This window comes from Lactuca saligna, chromosome 3 (assembly GCF_052625555.1).
Source record: "Lactuca saligna cultivar CGN05327 chromosome 3, ASM5262555v1, whole genome shotgun sequence".
Classification (NCBI taxonomy): domain Eukaryota; kingdom Viridiplantae; phylum Streptophyta; class Magnoliopsida; order Asterales; family Asteraceae; genus Lactuca; species Lactuca saligna.
The window spans coordinates 93,128,964-93,154,490 of record NC_136419.1 but is presented as its reverse complement, the minus strand read 5'-3'; the positions used below and the strand labels follow the sequence as shown (position 1 = coordinate 93,154,490).

Here is a 25,527-nt window from a genome sequence, read left to right as displayed (position 1 = left end):
ACGTTTCCCCTAAGGTATAGCTCGTTCCCCCTCTGTTTTTAAGCTTATTGTCCCTTATAGCTCCATTAAAGTCCTTTTTGAGCCGTTTCCTAGATTGTGTATGCTTGAGGGTTGGTAATAAGTTGATTGGCCTCTAGATCTGGACAAGATTGAGCTCCAGGAGCTCAGATCTGTTAGCTTTATGGACCCATGTTGCTTGTTTACCCAAGATCTACCATTTTGAGTGCATTTGGAACCCTAAAAACCATAATGGTGAGTATCTACACGTAAAGTTGGAAACTTTACGTGTGATTCGTGTCCTAGGAGTCCAGATCTGTGAATGGCATGAACTGGAATCGAGTAAATCTGTGTATTTTATGAGTGCATGGCAACGACTCGGCGAGGCGTTTATATGACTCGGCGAGTCTGCTTGCGAGTCTCCGAGTTGTCCCCTTTTTGTTGTATCGAGTTTGAGCAGTGAGTCACAGGGTGTGACTCGGTGAGTTGGAAGTTGAACTCACCCATGGTAGGACTCGGCGAGTCATGGCCTGGCTCGGCGAGTCCAAGACAATCTTCATAGATCAAGAACAGATTCGACGAGTTGTTCATACAACTCGGTGAGTCTAAGCATGAGTGTTCATCGGATGAAGATGAACTCGACGAGTTGTCATACAACTCGGCGAGTAGGATGAAGGACTTCAATGTCAGTTTAGAAGAAGAACTCGTCGAGTCATAGCCTAACTCGACGAGTAGAAACAGGGACTCAGGACAATCGCATGGATAGGAACTCGGCGAGTTGGGTCAACTGAAAGTTGACTCTGACTTTGACTTAGGGCTTGACCAGGGGTAAAATGGTCATTTTACCCAAAGGACAGTTAGCAGTGTTTGATTGAGTATGTTGCAGGAATTGCAGTCGGAGGATTTCCGGAGCAGCAGCAGCAGTAGTCAGTCAGTTCCCGATTAGTTCAGCAGCTACTTTGAGGTGAGTTACTTTCTAGTAGTAGTAGTGGGTCTAAGGCCACAATGTCGGCCCACTAGTAGGGAGTATATGATTAGATGATTGTCTCTGTGATATTCATCTAGGGTTGCTACTACCTGTGTTGTGTTTATGTGTTTGTATGATATGATGTTATTTGCTAGTGGTAGTAGGGGAGATATTCCCCATGTTACCGGTCGATAGGGCCGAAGGGGCAGTCAAGCTCAGCCATGTAAAATAGATTATGTGATACGTGTTATGTGGTAGTGGTAGGGGGTGAAATATTCCTCAGTATCCAGTCGAGAGGACCGAAGGGGAGGCCAGCACCCATATATGCTAGGCAGTATCCGGTCGAGAGGACCGAAGGGGTAGGTCGGGCACCTAGATATGCCTGACAATTTACGTATGTTATGTGATTATGTGGTATGTGGTACAGTGGGGGAATTCACTAAGATTTGTGCTTACGTTTTTCAGTTGTTGTTTCAGGTACCTCTTCAGCCAAGGGGAAGGAGCTGGTGCGGTAGCAGCATGTCACACACGCCCTTGTTTCCGCATTTATGTGTTTTACCTAGGATTGATACTCTGATATGTTGACCATTTATCTTTGTGAATGTGAAATGGTTTAACTGAACAATGTTTTAATTACTAATGTTTCCTAAAGTGATGTTTTAAAAACAAAATTTTTAGACGTGAAAATTGGGTCGTTACAATTTCATTAATGATGTTCATTTAAAATACAATTTTTTTTTGCTAACATTTTTTAAACCAGCTTTATTATTAATAAGTTAAACAAGACTTTTTAGAAACACTTAATATTATTATTTAAATATGAAACATATAGTAAATAATGAAGTTATAACATTAACAATTTGCATTTCAAAAGAGACTTGCATAAATAATATGAAATATCCATGATTTATATAAATTGATTTTATTATTTATAACTAATGTTTATTAATTTTAAAACCACTTATTATTATTAATAAGTGAAAGAAAACTTTTAAAAATCACTTATTATTATACTTAAAATGTTAAACATATAAAAAAATACAAAATAATAAGATAGACAATTTGAAGATTAAAAAAGACTTACATGGATAAAATGGATAATATGACATATCCTTGATTTTTAATTAATTATTGTTTTGAAGCAACACAAACAAACAAACATATATACAATATTTAATTAAATATTATTTATATCACATTCCATAACATATGATCGATAACATGAATCTTATCTAATTACATTAAAATTTCAACCACAACATACAACGATTTCGTTAAAAGAATACTTAAACCACGAAAAAAATTTAGTATATAAAAAACTTACAAATTAAAAACTTTAACATAATAACATGAATAGAAAAATGGTCCAAAACCCTCAACCCAACACCAAAGCCTTTAGACTTTGTTTTTTTTGTAAATTTTATATGTGATTGATATATGTGTGTCTATACAAAGAGAGTGATCTTTTATAGTAGACTATCCATTAATTACTTATTAAACATACTATATAAGTTATAAACCTTTGAATGATAAATCATTATTAAGATACTTTTGAGTGATATTCATTAAAATAAGAGGTTTCAAATGAATATGGTTTGAGTAAAATGCATCATGACAGTTTCAAATGAATATGGCGAAAGGTAAAATTGTTTCCGTTATATATATATATATATATATATATATATATATATATATATATATATATATATATATATATATATATATATATATATATATATTACGACATCCCCATTTTCACGACCAGAAAACACCGGTTTTGTTTATACTTTATTTCAAAATCAGAGTAACCTTTTAATAAAAGAATTGTGGAATTTGTCCCAAAATAATAATATGATAAAGATTTATCAAAAGCATTTCCTTAGAAATGTATTTCATTAAAAGACTTGGGATGTCATGTTCGATACAGTACATAAGTATAAACAGTACATTATAAGCCTTACAACAGTTATTTACAACTAATGGCCTATAATCCAAAAGCCCTCATCATCATCACAATTATGCTTTGAGTCCACTACCTGTAAAACAGAAAGCTGGGTGGGTTAGGCTTGGGAGCCTGGTGAGCATATTGGGTTTTCAACCCACAAATAATAATAAATTTATTAATTTCATCGATCAACAATAAATTTATTAATTTCATCAACCAACAATAACCCTGATTACCCATTCCCGTTATCCTCACTTTACGTCCCTAAACACCTATACAAGGGACCTAGTCTAAGGATTTTATCATCGGGATGGACACTACTGTTAAGGGGGTTCCTCAACAATAAATGTCCTAAAGGAAAGCATGAGGGGGATGGAGTACACCGGTGAACACATCGTTCACAACACCTACAGGTTGCGAGCCTACCAGCGTTCCACTGGACTGTCTAGAAGAGTCCGTGGTCGTCATGCATACTCCACTAGATGACTGGAACAAAAACAACATCGAGGCCTCTCATCATTTTTAACACACATCAAATATTTCGTCTACCCATGTTTTACCCAACATATTTGTAGATAAAATACATATAAAGTTTATAACTTGTATAAAACATTGTACTCAACAATCATCTCAAATAAACAATCAATATAATTACACATAACACGTATTTCATAGAAAATACTTCATATCTACATGTAAGATGAATGTGACTATACACTCACATGATTTGATGATAATCGGGCAGCAATTCGTTCCTTAAAATGATCGTTTCTGATAAAACCGGGAGTTTTATTGAGAAACTAGGCTCTGCGAGAGTTGGAGCTTCAAAACCGAAAAGATAAAAATTTCCGGGTTTTCGGGCACTTTGGGACGTATTCCGGGCTTTAAAAACTATACCGGGGCTTCGGGGGAAGTCAAAATAGTGAAAATATAAGTTTAGGGGTGAAAAATGTCAAATTTATAAAAGTAGTCAGGAAGGCTCGCAGCCCCCCTTTATATAGGATGCGAGGTCGAGGTCTTTGTAGCTGAGAAGCTTCCACGTAGTGCCTGCAAGGTTCGGTCACGGAAGAAAAAGTGGCTGCGAAGGGGCGAGGCACGTGGCAGTAGCGAGGCGAGCTACAAGGCTCGGACGTGGCCCTATGAGACTCGGACACGCGGCGGCTACGAGGCGTCTTCTGATTGGCCGAGACATCGGTCCGAGGGAATAGCGACACGCGTCGGATCCAGATTCGACCACATCCTCGGTGACGCAGTAGCTTCGGCGAGGTGACGTGTCCGGTTACTGTTCATGCGAAATTTTTCGAATTTTGAGCCCTAAACTTCTAAAATCCATAACTTTCGCATACAAGCTCTGTTTTTTACGTTCTTTATATGCATGCGTAGCTAAAATTAGGCTCTACAAGTTTCATTTAGACTTCATCGGCAAGTTTTGAATTTAATTTTAATATTATTATTTTTAACAGACCGGGACAGGAAAATCCGTTAAAAATTCGTAACTTCTTCATCCGACGTCCATTTTCGTCAGTCTTTTTACCGTTGTACTAGTATTGATGAGACCTTCGATTATCATTTAGGTTCTGTCGGCTAAATATCGCTCAATCTTAAATTCGAGTATTTAGCTGTCTACTGTTAAGCTAAAACTTAGAAAAATCATAACTTCCTCATACGAAGTCAGATTTGGACGTTCTTTTTATAAAAATTCTCGGTTTAACGAATACTATGGGTTTTGTTTAGATTGTTAAGGCTAAAAATCACTTTATCACAATATTCACTTTTTACGCTTCCCGGTGCCATGCCGGTTTCGTCGCGAAACTTCGACAGGTCATAACTTCTTCGTTACAACTCGGATTTCGGCGTTCTTTATATCTCCGGAATCCTTGTTTCGGCCACTACAACTTTCAAAAAGATATCGGCTTTTTCTAATATTTATTTTAAATGCTTATTTGTAACAACCCGAAATTCATATCCTTAATTGTAACCCTTTTCGCGACTCGTTCCGATCATCCAATCACCGTTTCCGATTTCGTTTCCGTTTCCGACCTTTTATTAAGTCGTTAATGTGAATTTTATTTTATGACTTAATAAGTGTCTTATTACCCTTAGAACTCATTCTAACGTCTCATATTAATGATCGGAACATTTAGAACTAACCATATCGGGTTACGGCAAATTGGCGGGTGCGACCAAAAGCCCCGTCTAATGCCGGTATCGGGTAGAATTCTACCATGTCCCGAACTTGGACACTATTTAAAGTGATTCAAGTCTCCATTTTGAAGATTTAGCTCCATTTTACAACTATCACTCCAACCTCTCTCCTCAAACTAGATTTAAGGGTTAAAATCTCAAGTTTAAGGCTTCAAATCACCAAGGTACCTTCCCTAATTTGTTATGCAACATATTTAGCCCTCAAATTCGAGTTCAAACCATGGGATAGGACCATTAACATGAGTTTACGGCCCTAGAACAGTCCTAGGCCGTAACCTCACAAAAAGGGGGGTTTTTGGAGCAACAAAACCCTTCCAAACCTCAATTGGACCTTGTATATGAATAGAAGACTTTATGAAATGGAATTAGAATGCCTCAAACCAAGATTTGAAGCCTTATATATGAGTTTACGGCCTTGGAAGGTGTCTAGGCCGTAAACACATATTTAAAGGATTTTTAAGCCATTTAACCCTTCCAAAACACAAACAAGACTTAGATATGATTTTTAGAATATTAGAAGTGGACTTAGAACACTTCAAACATAAATTTTGAGAGGTTTATATGAGTTTACGGCCAAGGCATGTGCTTGGGCTGTAAAATCCTCAAAAAGGGGTATAAATTCAATTCTAAGGTGTTAGAAATCCATCCAACACCACCAAAAGCCTTGGAATAATTCATAGAACCAACCAAAAATAGTTTAAGGGCTTCAAACACATCAAAATCCCACATTTGAGAGTTTACGGCCATAGAACATGCCCCATGGCCGTAAACTCCTAAATGGATGTTAAATGGTGCCCAGAATTGATTTCTAGGCTTGTTAGAATTTTTAGAATCACATGTGATTAATTTTGGGACCTTAACAACACTTATTCTAAGAGATATGTGAGTTTACGGCCATAGAACCCATGCCTAGGCCGTAAACTCCTTTAAGTGTTGCATTTGGTGATTTTAATTCAATCCAAGCCTTAGTTAAAATTATTCCAAGCATTTCCAAGTGTCTATATCCAATTGTGAGCCATTAAACACCATAAACCACCCCTCTATGAGTTTACGACCGTAAACTCATGGGGAATGGGTGTTTAGGTCATAAACTCAATTAGGAAGTTTACTCTTGGGGAGTAAACTCAAATCCCAAGTCGCACGCTTCAATTCCCGTCCGTAGATGTCACCCGGGTCACTCCAAACACCCGTTTTGAGGTGTTTTTGTTCGTTGGAGTGTAACTTCATATCTAATTAGAGTTTGTAAATCTAATTAGATATATTTGTATGCCATTTCATTTTACATAGGAACCTAGCGTGTTATCAGGCCCCGATTCGACGTTTAGCATCCGAAATCGGCACACTTCCGCGTTCGGTGAGTTCATACCCCTACCCTTTTTCAATGGTTTTTCAATGTTTTCAAGGGGGGAATACAAGCAAAAGTACAAGTATATCTTGTACTCAATCACATGATTTCAATTAAAGGGTTTCATAATTGTACGCTTTAAGAATTGAAAACCTTTTAAACAAACTGTTTTAACTTGCAGAGTTGTTTGTTTTTAACCTGATTTTCAATTCTTATTATACACTGTTATATTGTGTACTTTGTAATTGATTGTTCACATTTAAACTGATAGAATACATAAACCACTGTAATGTCTGTAATAAAACAGTAAGGTTCGAGTGTAAAAGACAGACTCCATTAGAAAACATAAAACATCTATATTTCCTTAACAATACACCTAGGAACGAGTGTAAAGGACTATAATCATTAAATAACACCTAGGTTCGAGTGTAATGTCCTTAATAATACACCTAGGGTCGAGTGTAAAAGGACAGTCATCATTAAATAACACCTAGGTTCGAGTGTAATGTCCTTAATAATACACCTAGGGTCGAGTGTAAAAGGACAACCATCAATAAATGACACCAAGGCTCGAGTGTAATGTCCTTAATAAAACGCCTAGGCTCGAGTGTAAAGGACAGGTACGTAGAGTATAGTCAGTCGTAAATACTACTTTCCTAGTTGAAAAGTAAAGAGTAATCTTAATGATTGGAGACAAGTCCTTGTAACACTTCCATGACACGAGATAGTGGAGGACTAACTCTGTAACCAGAATCTCCGTTCGTAGGAGAGCGTGGCTTGAGTGTATAGATCTATACGGGACTGACAATCCCACACCTGGCTGCTAGCTACAGCCGAACCAAATAGTTCAAGGGTGACAAAATTCATAAATAGGATACTGACCATGGTCCGAGTCATATCCAGTCTATGTATGGTTAAGGACTCACAATCTAGATTATTAACGTTTCAGACTCATTTACTAGCTTTATGTATGTAGTAAAGCTAATTTACATCTAGGGATGACAGATACACACACACAGTCAGGAAAACATGGGGTTTTCCTGGGAAGAACACTGCACATAACCATAACCAGTAAAGACACACACACACAGTCAGGGAAACATGGGGTTTTCCTGGGAAGAACACTGAACATAACCAAAACCAGTAAAGATATACACACAGTCAGGGAAACATGGGGTTTTCCTGGGAAGGACACCGAACATAACCAGAACTAGTAACAGTTCACACATACACACAGTCAGGGAAACATGGGGTTTTCATGGGAAGGATACCGAACATAATCAGAACTAGTAACAGTTCACACACACACAGTCAGGGAAACATGAGGTTTTCCTGGGAAGGACACCGGACATAATCAGAACTAGTAACAGTTCACACACACACACAGTTAGGAGAACATGGGGTTCTTCCTGAATAATAGTGTACGAAATTAGAGAAGTGTAATAAGTTAAACAATTGAACTACATTTCACAAGAACAATCATGTTTTAATTAGACATCGTTTACTTTACTTTTGGATTTGGAAACTAACTTTACATAAGAAAATATGGGATTTTCTTGGATAATCACTTTTCAGGAAAACAAAGGAACTCGTACATTTTCAAAAAAAAAACTAACCGCTTATGAACTCACCAGCTTTATGCTGATTTTCAAACCGCTTGTATTCTCAGGTCGATGTTAGACAGGTACCCGAAGATCCTTTTGTGTGAAGACGGAGTTCTCAGAAGACTCATTTTGTATTGTTCATATATACTATGTATCACTTGTATAACTTATGCTTTTGAAACAAATGTAAAACTTTCATATATGTAATATAATGGTAGATTTACTTTACTTACTATGTACATTGGATTTGATACTCGACGTGGAGTCAACCCCGGAAACGTTTCCGCCTTCGGTTTTCGGGGTGTGACAGATTGGTATCAGAGCCCTTGTTTATAGTGAATGAAGTATACCAAACCTTACATGGTATAAAACTATAAACATTAATGGGCCTCAGTGCTCTGGATTAAAAGTATCTTCAAAACTATAAGTATTTTCAAAAGTATACAAGTATACCGACCTGTCGAAATCCGTAACTACAAGTAGAACAAAACATAAGTAAATGGATGTTGTACACTGCGGTTAAACCTGGGCAGTTATGTAGTCGTGTCTAGGATCAATATAGTCTGGCCAACTATATTCATTCGAGACACGGCCAAGATGTGCTTGGGAGTGACTGTGGTACGCAGCATGCCTAAAACTTACCTAATATCTCAAACAACGAATCGTCGCTGCAGCGAACCATGAAATACTATGGGAGTATTTCTCGAGCCAATCCTTCGTAGAAAATCCTCGTATACGCGAAGTTACTTGACCATTCCACTAGCGATAAAATGTTCTGTCTTGATAACTCTTTCCTACTTTATCGCTTAGTATGATGCTATATCTGTCTTGATGAGATATCCCCTGTTCCATATCTCTTGATTCAATTTAGAGGACTTATGATCCTCTCTTTCCTGATCTTTTTAGATTAAGATGCCTTCGAGAAAGAGACCCAGCTCGAAGAACAACGACAATCCTCCTCCGCCACCACCTTCTCCTCAATTTGATCTCGCATCACTTCAAACAGTTCTGACTGCTGCAATGGTGGCAGCCATGTCACAAATGAATTCCGGTAGCTCCGGAGGTGGTCCCCAGCCCCAAAACCCAGAAGATAGCCAGGGACACCGGAAAGAGGGTTCCTATGAGGATTTCATGAATGCCAAACCCATGTCTTTTGATGGCACTGGAGGTGTCATTTCACTTACCCGATGGTTCGAGAAGATCGAATCTATCTTTGAAATCTGCGCTTGTGCAGATTCAGATAAGGTGAAGTTTTCCGCCTGCACCTTTCTCGACAAAGCTCTGACTTGGTGGAACGACCGAGTCAAATCCCTAACCTTACATGTAGCCAACGCCATGGGTTGGGAAGCCATGAAGGAACTTTTGCTGGCTGAGTACTGCCATCGGGGAGAAATGCAGAAGTTAGAACATGAACTGTGGAACCTGAAGATGAAAGGTTCCGATATTGCTGCTTATACTTCCAGGTTCGACGACTTGGCACTACTTTTTCCGGGAATGGTTACTACGGAAAGTAAGAAGATAGAGAGATTTATCTGGGGGCTGACTCAGCCAACGAAAGGAAATTTCATAGCTGCGAGGCCGGATACGTACGACAGCGCCAAATGTTTAGCACAAATCCTAATCGATCACAGTGATGACCTTGAAGAGGCAGTTACCACTACTGAGCCGATGGTGAGGAGCGGTGAGAAAAGAAAACTTGGGAAGAAAGAGAAAAGCCAAACATCACATGAATCTTCAAAGAGACAGCAAAGGGTGGCAATTCACGCTGTCACTTCCTCTGCAACTGTTTCTGTTGATGGGTCCTCAACCCAAAAATCTGCTAATAGGTATGCTGGAACCCTTCCTAGTTGTGGCAAGTGCAGCTATCATCATCTTTCTTCCGGTCCATGTATAGAGGTAATTTTGCAACAAATGTGGCATAAACGGTCACATGGCGAAGAACTGTAAGACGCCAACTCAATCAACGAGTCAAACTTCCGGAGCGGGCATCGGTCGGGCCTGCTATGGTTGTGGAGAAGTGGGACATCTCAAGCGAAACTGCCCCAAGGCTACAACACCTAGGAACACCGGAAGAGTTCTAGCAATAGGACGAGAGGAGACAACTACCGATCCCACCGTTGCCACAGGTATATTTTCCCTCGTTAAATTTATATGCCTGTGATTCTTTTCGATTCTAGCACCGAAAGAAATTCATTAACCATCCATTTGAACATTTTGTAACCCCTGTCGTTTACGAGTAACCGAAAATGTATGTCTTCGAGATGGTTATCACATAAAAACGAGAACACTTGTGTCGTATTCGTAGATTGTTTTCTCAATCCGAGTGATTATTCTTTTCCATTCGATCTATTGGTAATTTTTTTATGAAATGCTTTGATGTCACCCTTAGCATGTAATGACTGAGCCTCATTCATACTGTCTTTCCTAGTTTCGAGAAAGCCATTTATTTTAATCTTCCTCCAACTCAACTCTCATGATCTTCGTACATCAAAGCTTAAAAATTTTGCCCATGTATCTCTCGTCCAAGTGATCATCGAGAAACGAGAAGTCTATGATCCTTTCTCGATGCTGTTTCTAAAGAATTCTTAAGAATTCTTTCCGAACGCGTAGTCTAGTCTCGCATCGACCAAATCCTGAGAATTTCCTCGTAACCAAACCTCAGTAAGCACAATGTGTGCAAGTCAGCAATCAGGGCATGATGTGGTCACTACGAGGAGGTAGTGACGCCCTTCGGTCGAACCATTCTCTTGTTCATGTAGATAAGCAAAGCAGTCATACTCGTAGATCCTTTCAAAAGCTAAGGCAATAAAGAATTAGTCGACACCGGGAGCACCCATGGAACCTATCGATCTTTGGGTCCCGTCGGCTACAATCGTAGACTCACGTAGAAGTTTCCCCTTAAAACCATTGGACCTTTAGTTACTCTGACATGTGAAAGCGTACCCACTTGTTGAAGGTTTTACCCTAGAAAGACATAGTACGTCTTGGGAAGTGCAGAAAACTTAACTTGTGGAACCTTAGACCTTTCGAGATCTTCATTAGGAATCGATTCCATAGCCCTCTCCGAGCTATCTTAAGGACTCAGTAGCAATCATCTGGTATTCCGCATCTTTATTCGTAAGGCTTGCCGACCTGACGAAACCCGAGTAAATTCCTTTGAGGAAATAAAAATCCAAATTTTCATGTATGAATCAATTGAGATCGTAGATTGAGAGGTTAATCATACGTAACAAAGCCACATCCTGACAGTGAGGGTTCGCTAGAATGTTAAGCGGAAACCCGAATGCAGTAAATTCATCCCCATATATCTTTCCACTTCGTGATCTGTGTTCGAATCTTTGAATTTCGGGACGAAATTCCCTCTAACAGGGGGATAATGTAACAACCCGAAATTCATATCCTTAATTGTAACCCTTTTCGCGACTCGTTCCGATCATCCAATCGCCGTTTCCGATTTCGTTTCCGTTTCCGACCTTTTATTAAGTCGTTAATGTGAATTTTATTTTATGACTTAATAAGTGTCTTATTACCCTTAGAACTCATTCTAACGTCTCATATTAATGATCGGAACATTTTTAGAACCAACCATATCGGGTTACGGCAAATTGGCCGGGTGCGACCAAAAGCCCCGTCTAACGCCGGTATCGGGTAGAATTCTACCATGTCCCGAACTTGGACACTATTTAAAGTGATTCAAGTCTCCATTTTGAAGCTTTTGCTCCATTTTACAACTATCACTCCAACCTCTCTCCTCAAACTAGATTTAAGGGTTAAAATCTCAAGTTTAAGGCATCAAATCACCAAGGTACCTTCCCTAATTTGTTATGCAACATATTTAGCCCTCAAATTCGAGTTCAAACCATGGGATAGGACCATTAACATGAGTTTATGGCCCTAGAACAGTCCTAGGCCGTAAACTCACATAAAGGGGGGTTTTTGGAGCAACAAAACCCTTCCAAACGTCAATTGGACCTTGTATATGAATAAAAGACTTTATGAAATGGAATTAGAATGCCTCAAACCAAGATTTGAAGCCTTGTATATGAGTTTACGGCCTTGGAAGGTGCCTAGGATGTAAACACATATTTAAAGGGTTTTAAAGCCATTTAACCCTTCCAAAACACAAACAAGACTTAGATATGATTTTTAGAATATTAGAATTGGACTTAGAACACTTCAAACATAAATTTCGAGAGGTTTATATGAGTTTACGGCCAAGGCATGTGCTTGGGCCGTAAACTCCTCAAAAAGGGGTATAAATTCAATTCTAAGGTGTTAGAAAGCCATCCAACACCACCAAAAGCCTTGGAATAATTCATAGAACCAACCAAAAATAGTTTAAGGGCTTCAAACACATCAAAATCCCACATTTGAGAGTTTACGGCCATAGAACATGCCCCATGGCCGTAAACTCCTAAATGGATGTTAAATGGTGCCCAGAATTGATTTCTAGGCTTGTTAGAATTTTTAGAATCACATGTGATTAATTTTGGGACCTTAACAACACTTATTCTAAGAGATATGTGAGTTTACGGCCATAGAACCCATGCCTAGGCCGTAAACTCCTTTAAGTGTTGCATTTGGTGATTTTAATTCAATCCAAGCCTTAGTTAAAATTATTCCAAGCATTTCCAAGTGTCTATATCCAATTGTGAGCCATTAAACACCATAAACCACCCCTCTATGATTTTACGGCCGTAAACTCATGGGGAATGGGTGTTTAGGTCATAAACTCAATTAGGAAGTTTACTCTTGGGGAGTAAACTCAAATCCCAAGTCCCACGCTTCAATTCCCGTCCGTAGATGTCACCTGGGTCACTTCAAACACCAGTTTTGAGGTGTTTTTGTTCGTTGGAGTGTAACTTCATATCTAATTAGAGTTTGTAAATCTAATTAGATATATTTGTACGCCATTTCATTTTACATAGGAACCTTGCGTGTTATCAGGCCCCGATTCGACGTTTAGCATCCGAAATCGGCACACTTCCGCGTCCGGTGAGTTCATACCCCTACCCTTTTTCAATGGTTTTTCAATGTTTTCAAGGGGGGAATACAAGCAAAAGTACAAGTATATCTTGTACTCAATCACATGATTTCAATTAAATGGTTTCATAATTGTACACTTTAAGAATTGAAAACCTTTTAAACAAACTGTTTTAACTTGCAGAGTTGTTTGTTTTTAACCCGATTTTCAATTCTTATTATACACTGTTATATTGTGTACTTTGTAATTGATTGTTCACATTTAAACTGATAGAATACATAAACCACTGTAATGTCTGTAATAAAACACTAAGGTTCGAGTGTAAAAGACAGACTCCATTAGAAAACATAAAACATCTATATGTCCTTAACAATACACCTAGGAACGAGTGTAAAGGACTATAATCATTAAATAACACCTAGGTTCGAGTGTAATGTCCTTAATAATACACCTAGGGTCGAGTGTAAAAGGACAGTCATCATTAAATAACACCTAGGTTCGAGTGTAATGTCCTTAATAATACACCTAAGGTCGAGTGTAAAAGGACAGCCCTCATTAAATGACACATGGGCTCGAGTGTAATGTCCTTAATAAAACACCTAGGCTCGAGTGTAAAGCACAGGTACGTAGAGTATAGTCAGTCGTAAATACTACTTTCCTAGTCGAAAAGTAAAGAGTAATCTTAATGATTGGAGACACGTCCTTGTAACACTTCCATGACACAAGATAGTGGAGGACTAACTCTGTAACCAGAATCTCCGTTCGTAGGAGAGCGTGGCTTGAGTGTATAGATCTATACGGGACTGACAATCCCACACCTGGCTGCTAGCTACAGCCGAACCAAATAGTTCAAGGGTGAAAAAAGTCATAAATAGGATACTGACCATGGTCCGAGTCATATCCAGTCTAAGTATGGTTAAGGGCTCGCAATCTAGATTATTAACGTTTCAGACTCATTTACTAGCTTTATGTACGTAGTAAAGCTAATGTACATCTAGGGATGACAGATACACACACAGTCAGGAAAACATGGGGTCTTACTGGGAAGAACACTGCACATAACCATAACCAGTAAAGATACACACACAGTCAGGGAAACATGGGGTTTTCCTGGGAAGAACACTGAACATAACCAAAACCAGTAAAGATATACACACAGTCAGGGAAACATGGGGTTTTCCTGGGAAGGACACCGAACATAACCAGAACTAGTAAGAGTTCACACATACACACAGTCAGGGAAACATGGGGTTTTCCTGGGAAGGACACCGAACATAATCAGAACTAGTAACAGTTCACACACACACACACAGTCAGGGAAACATGGGGTTTTCCTGGGAAGGACACCGAACATAATCAGAACTAGTAACAGTTCACACACACACACAGTCAGGAGAACATGGGGTTCTTCCTGAATAACAGTAGTACGAAAGTAGAGAAGTGTAATAAGTTAAACAATTGAACTACATTTCACAAGAACAATCATGTTTTAATTAGACATCGATTTGGAAACTAACTTTACATAAGAAAATATGGGATTTTCTTGGATAATCACTTTTCAGGAAAACAAAGGAACTCGTACATTTTCAAAAAAAAAAAAAAAAAATAACCGCTTATGAACTCACCAGCTTTATGCTGATTTTCAAACTGCTTGTATTCTCAGGTCCATGTTAGACAGGTACCCGAAGATCCTTTTGTGTGAAGACGGAGTTCTCAGAAGACTCATTTTGTATTGTTCATATATACTATGTATCACTTGTATAACTTATGCTTTTGAAACAAATATAAAACTTTCATATATGTAATGTAATGGTTGATTTACTTTACTTACTATGTACATTGGATTTGATACTCGACGTGGAGTCAACCCCGAAAACGTTTCTGCCTTCGGTTTTCGGGGTGTGACATTAATTTGGTTATTAATTAATTAAATCATAATAATTAAGCAAATAAGCATATAATTCACATAATATTCACATAATTCCTCTTTGTTACATTAAAATGAGTTACAAAGGTTGACCTAGACTATTACAACTTTATTAATGCTTTTAGCCCAAAAACACGGGCGTTAATATTCTCTCCCCCTTAGGATGATTCCGTCCCCGGAATCACACATCAGCAAACAAATGCGGGTAGCGACTCATCATGTCACTCTCCGTTTCTCAGGTGAGATTTGGCCCATTCGTATATTTCCATTGCACAAGCACTAAATCGACCATCTTGCGTCGCAACTTTTTAGTCTTACGGTCAACTTTGTAAATTTTTGGACTTTTGTGGGTTAAGTGTCCGTTTCAACAAATTTTTGATAAGAACTGAAAATGTAAATTTATTAAAACTTGGGCCAAAAAGATAAATTTATTTATAAATGGGCCAAGAATGCACATTTTCAAAAAACGAAGCCAAAAGTGATATTTTTGACAAAATTGAGTTAAAATGTTATTTTTACTAAAACTAACCTTAAAAGTAAACTTTGGACTTAAAGGACCTAAAATGACATTTTTACCAAAAGAATGGCTTTTTATGTCATTTTGGTTAACAACGAAGCTTAATCAACTAATGTAACAACCCACAGATCAATTACGTCATTTATACTTTTATTGGGCTTGGAATATAATTTATATGCTTAGTGGGCCTTAGTTGTCCGCTTACATATTTATTGGGCCTAGAATATAACTTATATGCTCATTCGGCCTGGAATATAATTTACATGCTTAGTGGGCCTTAGTTGCTCACTTACATGTTTATTGGGCTGGAATATACCTTATATGCTCATTCGACCTGGAATATAATTTACATGCTTGGTGGGCCTTAGTTGTCCATTTACATATTTATTGGGCCTGGGATATACATTATATGTATATTGAGCCAGGAATATAATTTACATGTTTAGTGGGCCTTTGTTGTCCACTTACATGTTTATTGGGACTCGAATATACCTTTCATGTTTATTCACATAAATTCGAATAAGGATCTAGTGAGATGTTTTTTTGGTACCAAATGATTGTACAAACGTAGCCTGTAGTTATAACAGAGTCTCCCAGAGAGAGAGAGAGAAAGAGTTTGTGTATAGATCTTTATGGGGGTGACACCCCACATCAGAGCTATTCGTTATAGTTAGTCTAGGCCAATCTAGGGTGACAAACCTTACATGTGTGATGATGATGATGTTATGTTTCAATTATATACAATGTGATGCTACTGCCATAATGATGTCACCCAAGCCCCCAGGCATTTCCGCTGTCTGGTTTAGGGGTGTGACAGATTGGTATCATAACATTGTTTATAGTGAACTGTCATATCTAATCATACAAGATATGAAACTATAAATACAATGGGACTAAAACACTCTGAATAAAATAATACCTAGATGTGCGTTTATACTATAACTCTAACAGCTTCTGGAGGAAACTAAACACTGTGGTTAAACCCGGATAGTTATGTAGTCGCATTTGGGGATCAATAGAGCCTGATAAACTATATTTATTCAAAATACGACCAACATGTGTTTGGGAGTGATCATGGTGGGCAGTGAATCTAGAAACTAACCAACCTTGTATCAAAAAGTTTTTAAGAAACTCAAACATAAACAAATACTATAAAAGTAATTTGAATGCTAACTACATGCACTTTCCTTACACACACTTCTCATCCTTCAGTTTCTCGTGCAGTCATCATGGAAGAATTCCAACAAGGTATCTTTTTCTATTAGGACCTAATGGCCAATGGGTTGATTCAAGGAGGACCTGTTATAGATCAGGAGGAAAATCCAGTATTAGGACTTGAGATATATTTGGAGACCGACTATGAGTTCGGGGAACCTGATGAGGATATGGAGGAAGTCGGGGACATTAATGAAGTTCCTAACGAGCCTCCCACTTTAGACGTGATGCAGGACTGCCCTACAGCTCACAGGGATCCCATCTATCAGACTTGATCCTTAGAGGAGGAGGTTGGCACCCTTCGACAACAACTTTTAGTAGTAGAAGCCCGAGCCGTATAAGCAGAGCATGAGAGGGACGCGGTCACTATGGAGATGAGCGAGATGGATGATCTCGTGGCACGACATTTTGGCATGTGATTTCAGCACTAGACCTTCCTTACCGGTACTAGGATCAACTTCACATACCACCACTACTATTAGGATTTCTTTTATGTACCACTATATGTACTATCGACTGCATGATTAAGTAATTACACTACTCATGGAGTCGTCATGCTGTCGGATTTTATTAATGTTTTATATGCCTTATATATGAAAATTTTCATGTACTAAAAGATTATTACTAATGAATGCAGTTACATATATATTTTTTTCGTGATGTTGTTATATGTTATGTGTGCTATTATTTTATTTCATGTTAATTGTATGAATTCATTTACATGCGCAACCCTATCACCCAAACTATTCTATAATTATGGAATCTCGAAACTAGAATGCACTAAATACTCAACATCTTTCAGTTCCATGACAGAAAGATGCCTCAAAGATGAAATCACAGAAACAGCACGGCACAAACACGACCGGAGGTAAACTTGGCTACGTTCCAAGCAGCAGTGTCAGCTGCGGTCACCGCAACACTAGCACAGATCACAACGGGAATAACGAAGGAGGTAACGGGCAATGAGCCGGAAGTTCAAATCAGGGGATGAACCAAGGACTTACAATGGTCTGTACCAACAAATATTTCACGAATGCCAAGCCTCGGACCTTCAACAGAACGAGAGACACGATAAATCTAAAGCGGTGGATAGAAAAAGTTGAATCAGTATTCAAGATCTGCTATTGTCCCAAAGAGTGCAAGGTAAAGTTTGTAGCTTGCAGATTTTTCGATCAAGTGCTTTCTTAGTGGAATGGTCATCTGGAGGCCATGAGGCTTCTAGTGGTAAACGCTATGCCATGGGAGGAGCTGAATGAAATGTTAATGGCGGAACACTGTCCCAAAGGGGAGATCCAGAAGATGGAACAGCAACTGTGGAATCTCATAGTTCGGAACTCCGACATCGATGCTTACATCTCGAGGTTTATTGAGTTGTCCATCTTGTGTCAAGACATGATCATGTTTGAAGGAAGGAAGATTGAAAGATTCATTTGGGCACTGACCTCTCCAATTCAATGAAATGTAATATTAGCAAACCCGGAAAAGTACGACAGTGCTAAAACACTAGACAAGAAGTTGTACGACCATTGCAACAAGAAAGGTGACAAATCTGGAGAAACTGAAGGGAACAAAGAGGGAAAGGATAACAAGAAGAACAAAGACAACAAACGAAAGGGGTGACAAAGCCAAAAGTCATAAAAAAAAAGCAAACTGTAGCAGTCCACAGTGCTACTGCTCAGGTTTCCTTAACACCACATGCTCCAGCCTCAGCTATGCAAACTACTACCAGGCAAAACTCTGGAACCCTGCCTAAGTGTAACAAATGCAGCTACCACCACTATAGAGAATGCAGAGACATATTTAGTGTACAAGTTGCAACCGAAAGGGCCATACTGCTCGATAATGCAGATCTCAACCCCAACAGAACCAACAACCAAACAACAACAACAACAACAACAACAACAACAACAACAACAACAACAACAACAAACCACAACAATAATAACGTTGGGGCTAGTCACACTTGTTATGGATGTGGAGGAACCGGTCATTTCAGACGAAATTTCCCCAAAGGAAACAACCAAGGGGCGGGAGGATCTAGAAGGATCTTGACTTTGGGTATGGGTGAGGCATTTCAAGACCCAACGGTTGTTATCGGTACGTTCCCACTTAGTAATAATTTCACATGCATCTTATTCGATAGCAGACTCGAGCGGAGCTTTGTTAGTAACAAATTCAAACACTTACTAAAGCAACAACTCCAGAAGATAAACAAAGCCTTCATGATGGAGATGGCTACTGGGAAAACCGAAACAACCAAAGATGTTTACGTAGGGTGCACATTAATACTAAATAACCATATATTTCAAATAGATTTGATGCCAGTATATATTAGGAGTTTTGATGTGATAATCGACATGGATTGATTAAGCCTCCACCATGCTGATATTATGTGTCACAACAAGGTCATTCACCTTCACCTCCCCAATCACGAACCCATAATGATCTATGGTGATAAGACTGGTGACAATCTTCTTCTCATATCGTGAATCAAGGCACATAAGTGCCTGCACAAGAAGAACTATGCTTTCCTCGCTCATGTTGTGGACAAAGCCAAATAAGAAATAAACATTAAATATATCCCAGTGGCATGCGATTTCCTGGATGTATTTCCTGAAGACCTTACGGGAATACCCCAAGAAAGACTAGTTGAATTCTGAATTTAGCTCATACCAGGAGCCATATTAATTTCCAAATCACCCTATAGGTTAGCTCCCGCTGAAATGCAAGAGTTATCTAGTCAATTAAGTGAACTGTTGAACAATGGATTCAGCAGACCAAGATTCTCATCCTGGGGAGCTCCGGTCTTGTTTTTCAAGAAGAAGGATGGATCCTTTATGATGTGCATCTATTATAGGGAATTGAATAAGCTCACTGTAAAAAAAAATGATACCCACTCCCTCGGATTGAAGATCTATTTAACCAGATTCAAGGAGCTAGTTACTTCTCCAAAATAGATCTAAGATCCAATTATCATCAGCTCCGAGTCTTCATCAGCTCCGAGTCTGAGGAGATGACATTCTAAAAACAGCTTTCCGAACTCGATACGACCATTATGAATTCATCATGATGCCTTTTGATCTGAAAAATGCCCTCACATCATTTATGGGCCTCATGAATCGAGTCTGCCGCCCATTCCTTGATAATTTTATAATTATCTTCATCAACGATATTCTCATATACTCACGAAGCAAGGAGGAGCACAGTTAACATCTCTGTCAAATCTTGGAAACTCTAAGAGCTGAAAGGCTATATGCGAAACTCTCCAAATGCATGTTTTGGATTCACAGTGTAAACTTCTTTTGTCATATAGTTAGTGAGGAAGGGATTCATGTAGATCCTTCCAAGATATGAAGGCTGGGCGATTCCGAAAACCATAACAGAAATTCGTAAATTCTTGGGTATTGCAGGCTACTACCAAAGGTTTATTCAGAACCTCTCCAAGCAAGCCAAGCCCCTCACCACCTTGACACAAAAAGGTATATCTTTCAACTAGACGAACAAATAAGAAGCTGCCTTCCAAACCTTGAAGTGAGTGCTTTGTAGTGCACCAGTGCTATCCTTACCGGAGGTAACATAATACTTCATAGTATACTGCGATGCTTCAAACCAAGGGTTAGGCTGTATCCTCATTCAGCGTGGAAAGGTGATTGCTTACACATCTAGGAAATTAAAGACACATGAAGTAAATTACACCACCCATGATCTCGAGCTGGGAGTTGTGATCTTCGCCCTAAAGATTTGGAGGCACTACCTCTATGGTACGAAGTGCACGATATTCACAGATCACAATAGCCCCCAGCACATTCTAAACCAAAAGAAGCTGAACATGAGGCAGCGAAGGTGGGTTGAGCTGCTAAGTGATTACGAATGCGAGATCAAGTACCACCCGGGAAAGGCTAAGGTGGTAGCTAATTCCCTGAGTAGGAAAGAATAGTTAGGTTGCCGGGTGAAGACATTATCGATAACCATCCACTCCCACCTAACCTCATAGATGAATGGAGCCCAATCTGATGCATTGAAGCCAGAGAATGCCGCAAATGAAACGCTGTGTGGGATGGATAAAATCCTGGAAGCCAAAGAGTACGGAGCTCACTACTTCATGAATAGAATCCAGGTCCCAAAATTTGGGGGATTTAGAGAGATAGTCATGAACGAGGCTCATAAAAAACGATATTCTGTTCATCCAGGTTCAGATAAAATGTACCTGAATATTAAACAACATTATTGGTGGCCAAATATGAAGGCAGAGATGAAAATAGAGTATGAGAAGCCCTCGGGATTATTACATCAGCCAGCAATACCCGAGTGGAAATGAGAAAGGATTACCATGGACTTCATAACCATATTATCTAAGACAACAGAAAGATTGGATGCTATCTGGGTGATAGTTGATAGGTTAACCAAATCTGCTCATTTCCTGCCAATAAAAGAATCATACTAGAATCCTTAGGTTTTGGGTAATATCAACTCGAAACCTAGATTTCGCAAATTATTGCATATGGTTTCGCTTTCAAATCCCAAAAGCAAAACATCAACCAATGAAACATCAACGTCATTGCCTCCATTTTCATCACCTATCCCAACTTCAGTTCCAATTTCAACCATTTCACCAAATTACTCCACCATTATGCAAGAACCTATTATTACTTTTTTTCATCCCAATCTACTGAAGTAGATTGACTTATCCTGGATGTCGAACTGAATGATTATGATGTGATGGTTTCCTTTGTTGACATGTAGTTCGATCCTGAAGAGCATAATGTTCTTGATGATATGATCATGTTAGGTAAACAACTCAAAATTTGTAACTCCGAAATCAATAAGCTTCTACAATCTCAAGCTGATACTCGGAGCAAGAAATTTGTAACTGGAGTAGTGATGGAGTATTTATTGAGATCGTAGGAGAATCATCTTCACACCTTGGTTAAAAGCCTTGAAACAAAATAGGTCGAACAATTAAGAGTTCATTCTAGAAATTTTGAGTATGAAATACAAAAGATTCGTGATGTGGCCAAGGAGCGTCATGACCTTTTAATCAAACACGTAGAGAAGATAAATGATTATATTGATGTTCACATGGCTGAAATCAAGTCAACAATGGCAATAGAGGTTGAGAAAACGGATAAGACTTATACTGTGTTGCACGGTAAGGCTGATGTTGTTGCAAATGCAATTCCGAAGTTGGTTGAATCAGTTCTTCCAATTCCACTAAACTTGACGCGAAATTGGAGTAGGATTCGAAAGTGTTTACTAAGCTGGAGGTGTTCCTATCAAGCATTAAGGAGTCTATTTTGAAAGTTGATCTTTCGTCTCAGCCAATCGTGCCACAGGAGTCAATATTTCAGTTGATTACGAAGATTGAGAGAAATATCAAAACTAAGCTCGCAACCATCCTTGAGTTGGTGCTTCACTTACCAACAAATGCTCTTCACGCAGTGCAAGTGTCGCAAGCGGGAGACAAAGCATATGCTGTTGTTGGGTCTTCGAAAGATTAAGAAAAAGGCGCAGTAGTTGGAAAAGTTATTTCGACTAAAATATCCACTTCATTACCTGTTTCATTGTCTGCAAATTTAACTACAACAACAGCAAGAAAAATCACGAAAGAGATTGTTATTAACGAAAAATTTGGAATCTCAAGTTCAAGTTCTATGCACCTACCTTCGAAATATGGTCAAGGTGATAAAGGAAAAGGTATTATGGTGATTCCTTCTGAAGAAGAAAACAAAAAGCAATAGACCCTAGAGATTGAGAAGTAAAGGCAACTAAACAACATTATGAGGCGAAAGAAGAATGACCCACCTCGCTTAAATATGGGTGATCCCAACAAGCAGTGGTGTTATGAAACTACTGAAGATATAGTTTCGATTGGGATGAACGACCACTTTCGCAAAGCGTTGAAAAAGAGTTATGACATTGAGAACTCGAATTTTAATCTGCTTGACTTTCTTGTGAACCATATGTTTTTTTACTTATTCTTAATTCAAAATTACAGAAGACTTCAATGATAAAGATGAGTATAAAATGCTCAAGATGCGATTTCATGTTATATTGTGGAAAAAATGAAGAAAAGCTGTGGTCATCATTAAAGATTTTGAATGTGATGTCCATCACTCGAGAAAACCTATTCGAAGGTCTTTTACAAAATCTTCGATATATGGTCTTGATAGAAAACAACGCGGTGTGTGAATTTTTGTTTACTGACTTCCTTCTCCTGAACTTGAATGACTTGGCGATGGTGACAATAATTTTTGAGTAATTTTGACATTTCGAAACTGCCTGAGCCGAAGAAAAATGATTTCATTATTGGTTTTGCTCACATTAAGGTTTTCATAGATAACTACTATTATTTCCTAGAAATAATTGATATTGAGCTTGATATGGTAGTTAACAAGACTTCAAAGATTCCTCAGTCTTTGTAGAAGGAGAAGGATAACATTGAAAAGTTTAAAAATGGAGAAATAATACATCAACCATTTGGTGTGGTGCTTCAAGGGAAGAAAAAGAATGGAAAGGAATGAATGCAAAGACAATGCTAAGATTTGAAAGACGATACTTTTGTATATAGAGGTTTGCAATGTAAATCTACAGACTCTGGAGCAAATAGCATGATTTTGTCTTTTCTCACTATGGGGGAGATTGCTAGGTTCGAAATTTATAATAGTGAAAGGTCGAAATAGGTCTAAGTCTGCTAGTTTGCGAAATCAGGTTGATTTCGAAGTGTATGTATTTACAAGGCATAAGTCGACTTCAAAATATAACGTTTAGCACTTGTATTTTTTGGGCGTCTGTAACACCTTATAAATAGGGTAGGTATGAGGGTAGAGAGTATCTTTGCAATGTTCGTGATTGTAAACTCTCTCAAACTCATATACCATTTAAAGATATTAATGAGCCAATCAGGTCTTATTTACTCGACGCGTTCTTACTGTGATTGATTATATTTTCATAACGTGATTCTGATACACATCAATCGGAATTTCAATTTGATTTGTTGAAATTATCAGCTTCTAATCATCAAAGTTGTCTAAAAGATAAATTCCTAGTTTAGATGAGACATTATATTTTAGACATAGGCATGTAAAGTAGTATTCTCAAAGATATCTTCTACAATTTAAAAAAAAAAAAAAAGAGATAAGTAAAACGTATGCATGGAACAAAAGCATATAAAAAGCATTAAAACTTTAATGCTTATGATACCTTCACTTGTGAGTTGAGACGAATAAAAAGTAGTACTCTCAGGGATATCCTTCACAATTTTTGTAAAAAATAATAACATAAAGATATAATTAAAACATATGAAACAAACTAACACATATAAAATGTGTTAAATAAAAGATTCATTTTTTTAAATCAATTAAAAAATAAGTTAGATATAGTCACAAATTCAGAAGAATCGAAATAAAAATATATTCCTACTGATGATGTTAAATAATTACCTGAATTAACAAATTCATAAGAAACCGCATTCTTTGCAATGGACACTTGAGAAGAAACAACCATTGATCTAATGTATTTTAAAAGCTTGAAGAACTGTAATACAAATCAAATGTACAGAATAATGAAAAAAATAATATCATTTGAAACTTAAAAACTAACATAACAAACCTCATAACAAATTCATACCTGTTTTTTTCAAATTGATTAATATTTTTTTGAAAATCGTTAAATCAATCAATTATGTCAATCAGAATCTTTAGAATAAACTATAATCCATTGTTGATCAAATTAACAATAATATTCTATAGTGTTTGATAGTGCATTACCTATTTTTAGCAACATCAGAAAATTTCATTGACGATGCAGACTTTGATTTTGTCAATGAACTAAAATCAATTGTAGATAGAATTGTTGATGATAATATATAGAATCGAAATGAGACTATTTAAAATAAGATAAACAAAGAATCACGATTTGTGGATTTAAAAAATAAAAAGATTGAACGAAATCAAAATTCAAAGAATTTATGGATACAATCGGAGTTTAATTTTATTAAATAGTAATTACAAAACTGTCCTACAAAGAATTTAGCTATCATATTATCAAATTAAAAAGAAATTGAGTTTATAAGAGGTTGGTTGGGAATCTATTCTTAGTAAGGATTGCGAGGACAAATATTAGCCTTTCATCTACTATAATTTGTGGTTGTGCATTTTTTTTATTTTATTTTATTTTATTTTATTTTTTTTGTAATGGATAGACATGGATACATTTTTGTAAATAACCCCAACTTTCTGTCGTGCTCTCCTTACGGGAAAAAGTTTCAAGGGCAAATTGGTCAACGTTATTTTCTAATTCAGTGGATGAACATTTAAGTTGATTTTTCTTCATATTTGTCTAAGTTCTTGAAGAATTCTTATGGTTAAATATGAATCATTCATGTTAACATTCGCTTGATCTCGTATTGGTTCTAATTCCTCATTTTTAAGGTTCATTTTGGTTAAACTTCAAGTTATGGAAGTATATATATATATATATATATATATATATATATATATATATATATATATATATATATATATTTATATATATATATATATATATATATATATATATATATATATATATATATATTTTCTAATTTCTATCATTTTTAGCTTCGTTTTAGTTTGATCTTAGCTATTTGTTGATGTTTATGTTACATTTTTTCTTTGATTTGTTGTTTTTACGATATTTTACAAGTGACAACGAGTATAATCTTCAATGATATTTGATGTGTTATGATAAATCCTAAATAAAGTTACAATTTTTATTTGTTGAAGCCCTAGTTTCATCTTCTTGTTGATTTAAGCTTTATTGTCAATGAGATTCAATACTACAA

General features: G+C 37.4%; 1 long non-coding RNA gene across 1 annotated transcript; it reads right to left on the bottom strand.

The window, feature by feature from the left end:
- Nucleotides 1-2,910: 2,910 nt before the first annotated feature.
- On the bottom strand, nt 2,911-24,526 carry LOC145033844 (uncharacterized). Its single transcript, XR_013677737.1, has 3 exons — nt 24,473-24,526; nt 24,146-24,239; nt 2,911-3,000 (listed from the first exon to the last, which is right to left on the bottom strand). It is a non-coding gene; the product is annotated as an uncharacterized LOC145033844 (long non-coding RNA).
- Between the last annotated feature and the right edge of the window lie 1,001 nt (nt 24,527-25,527).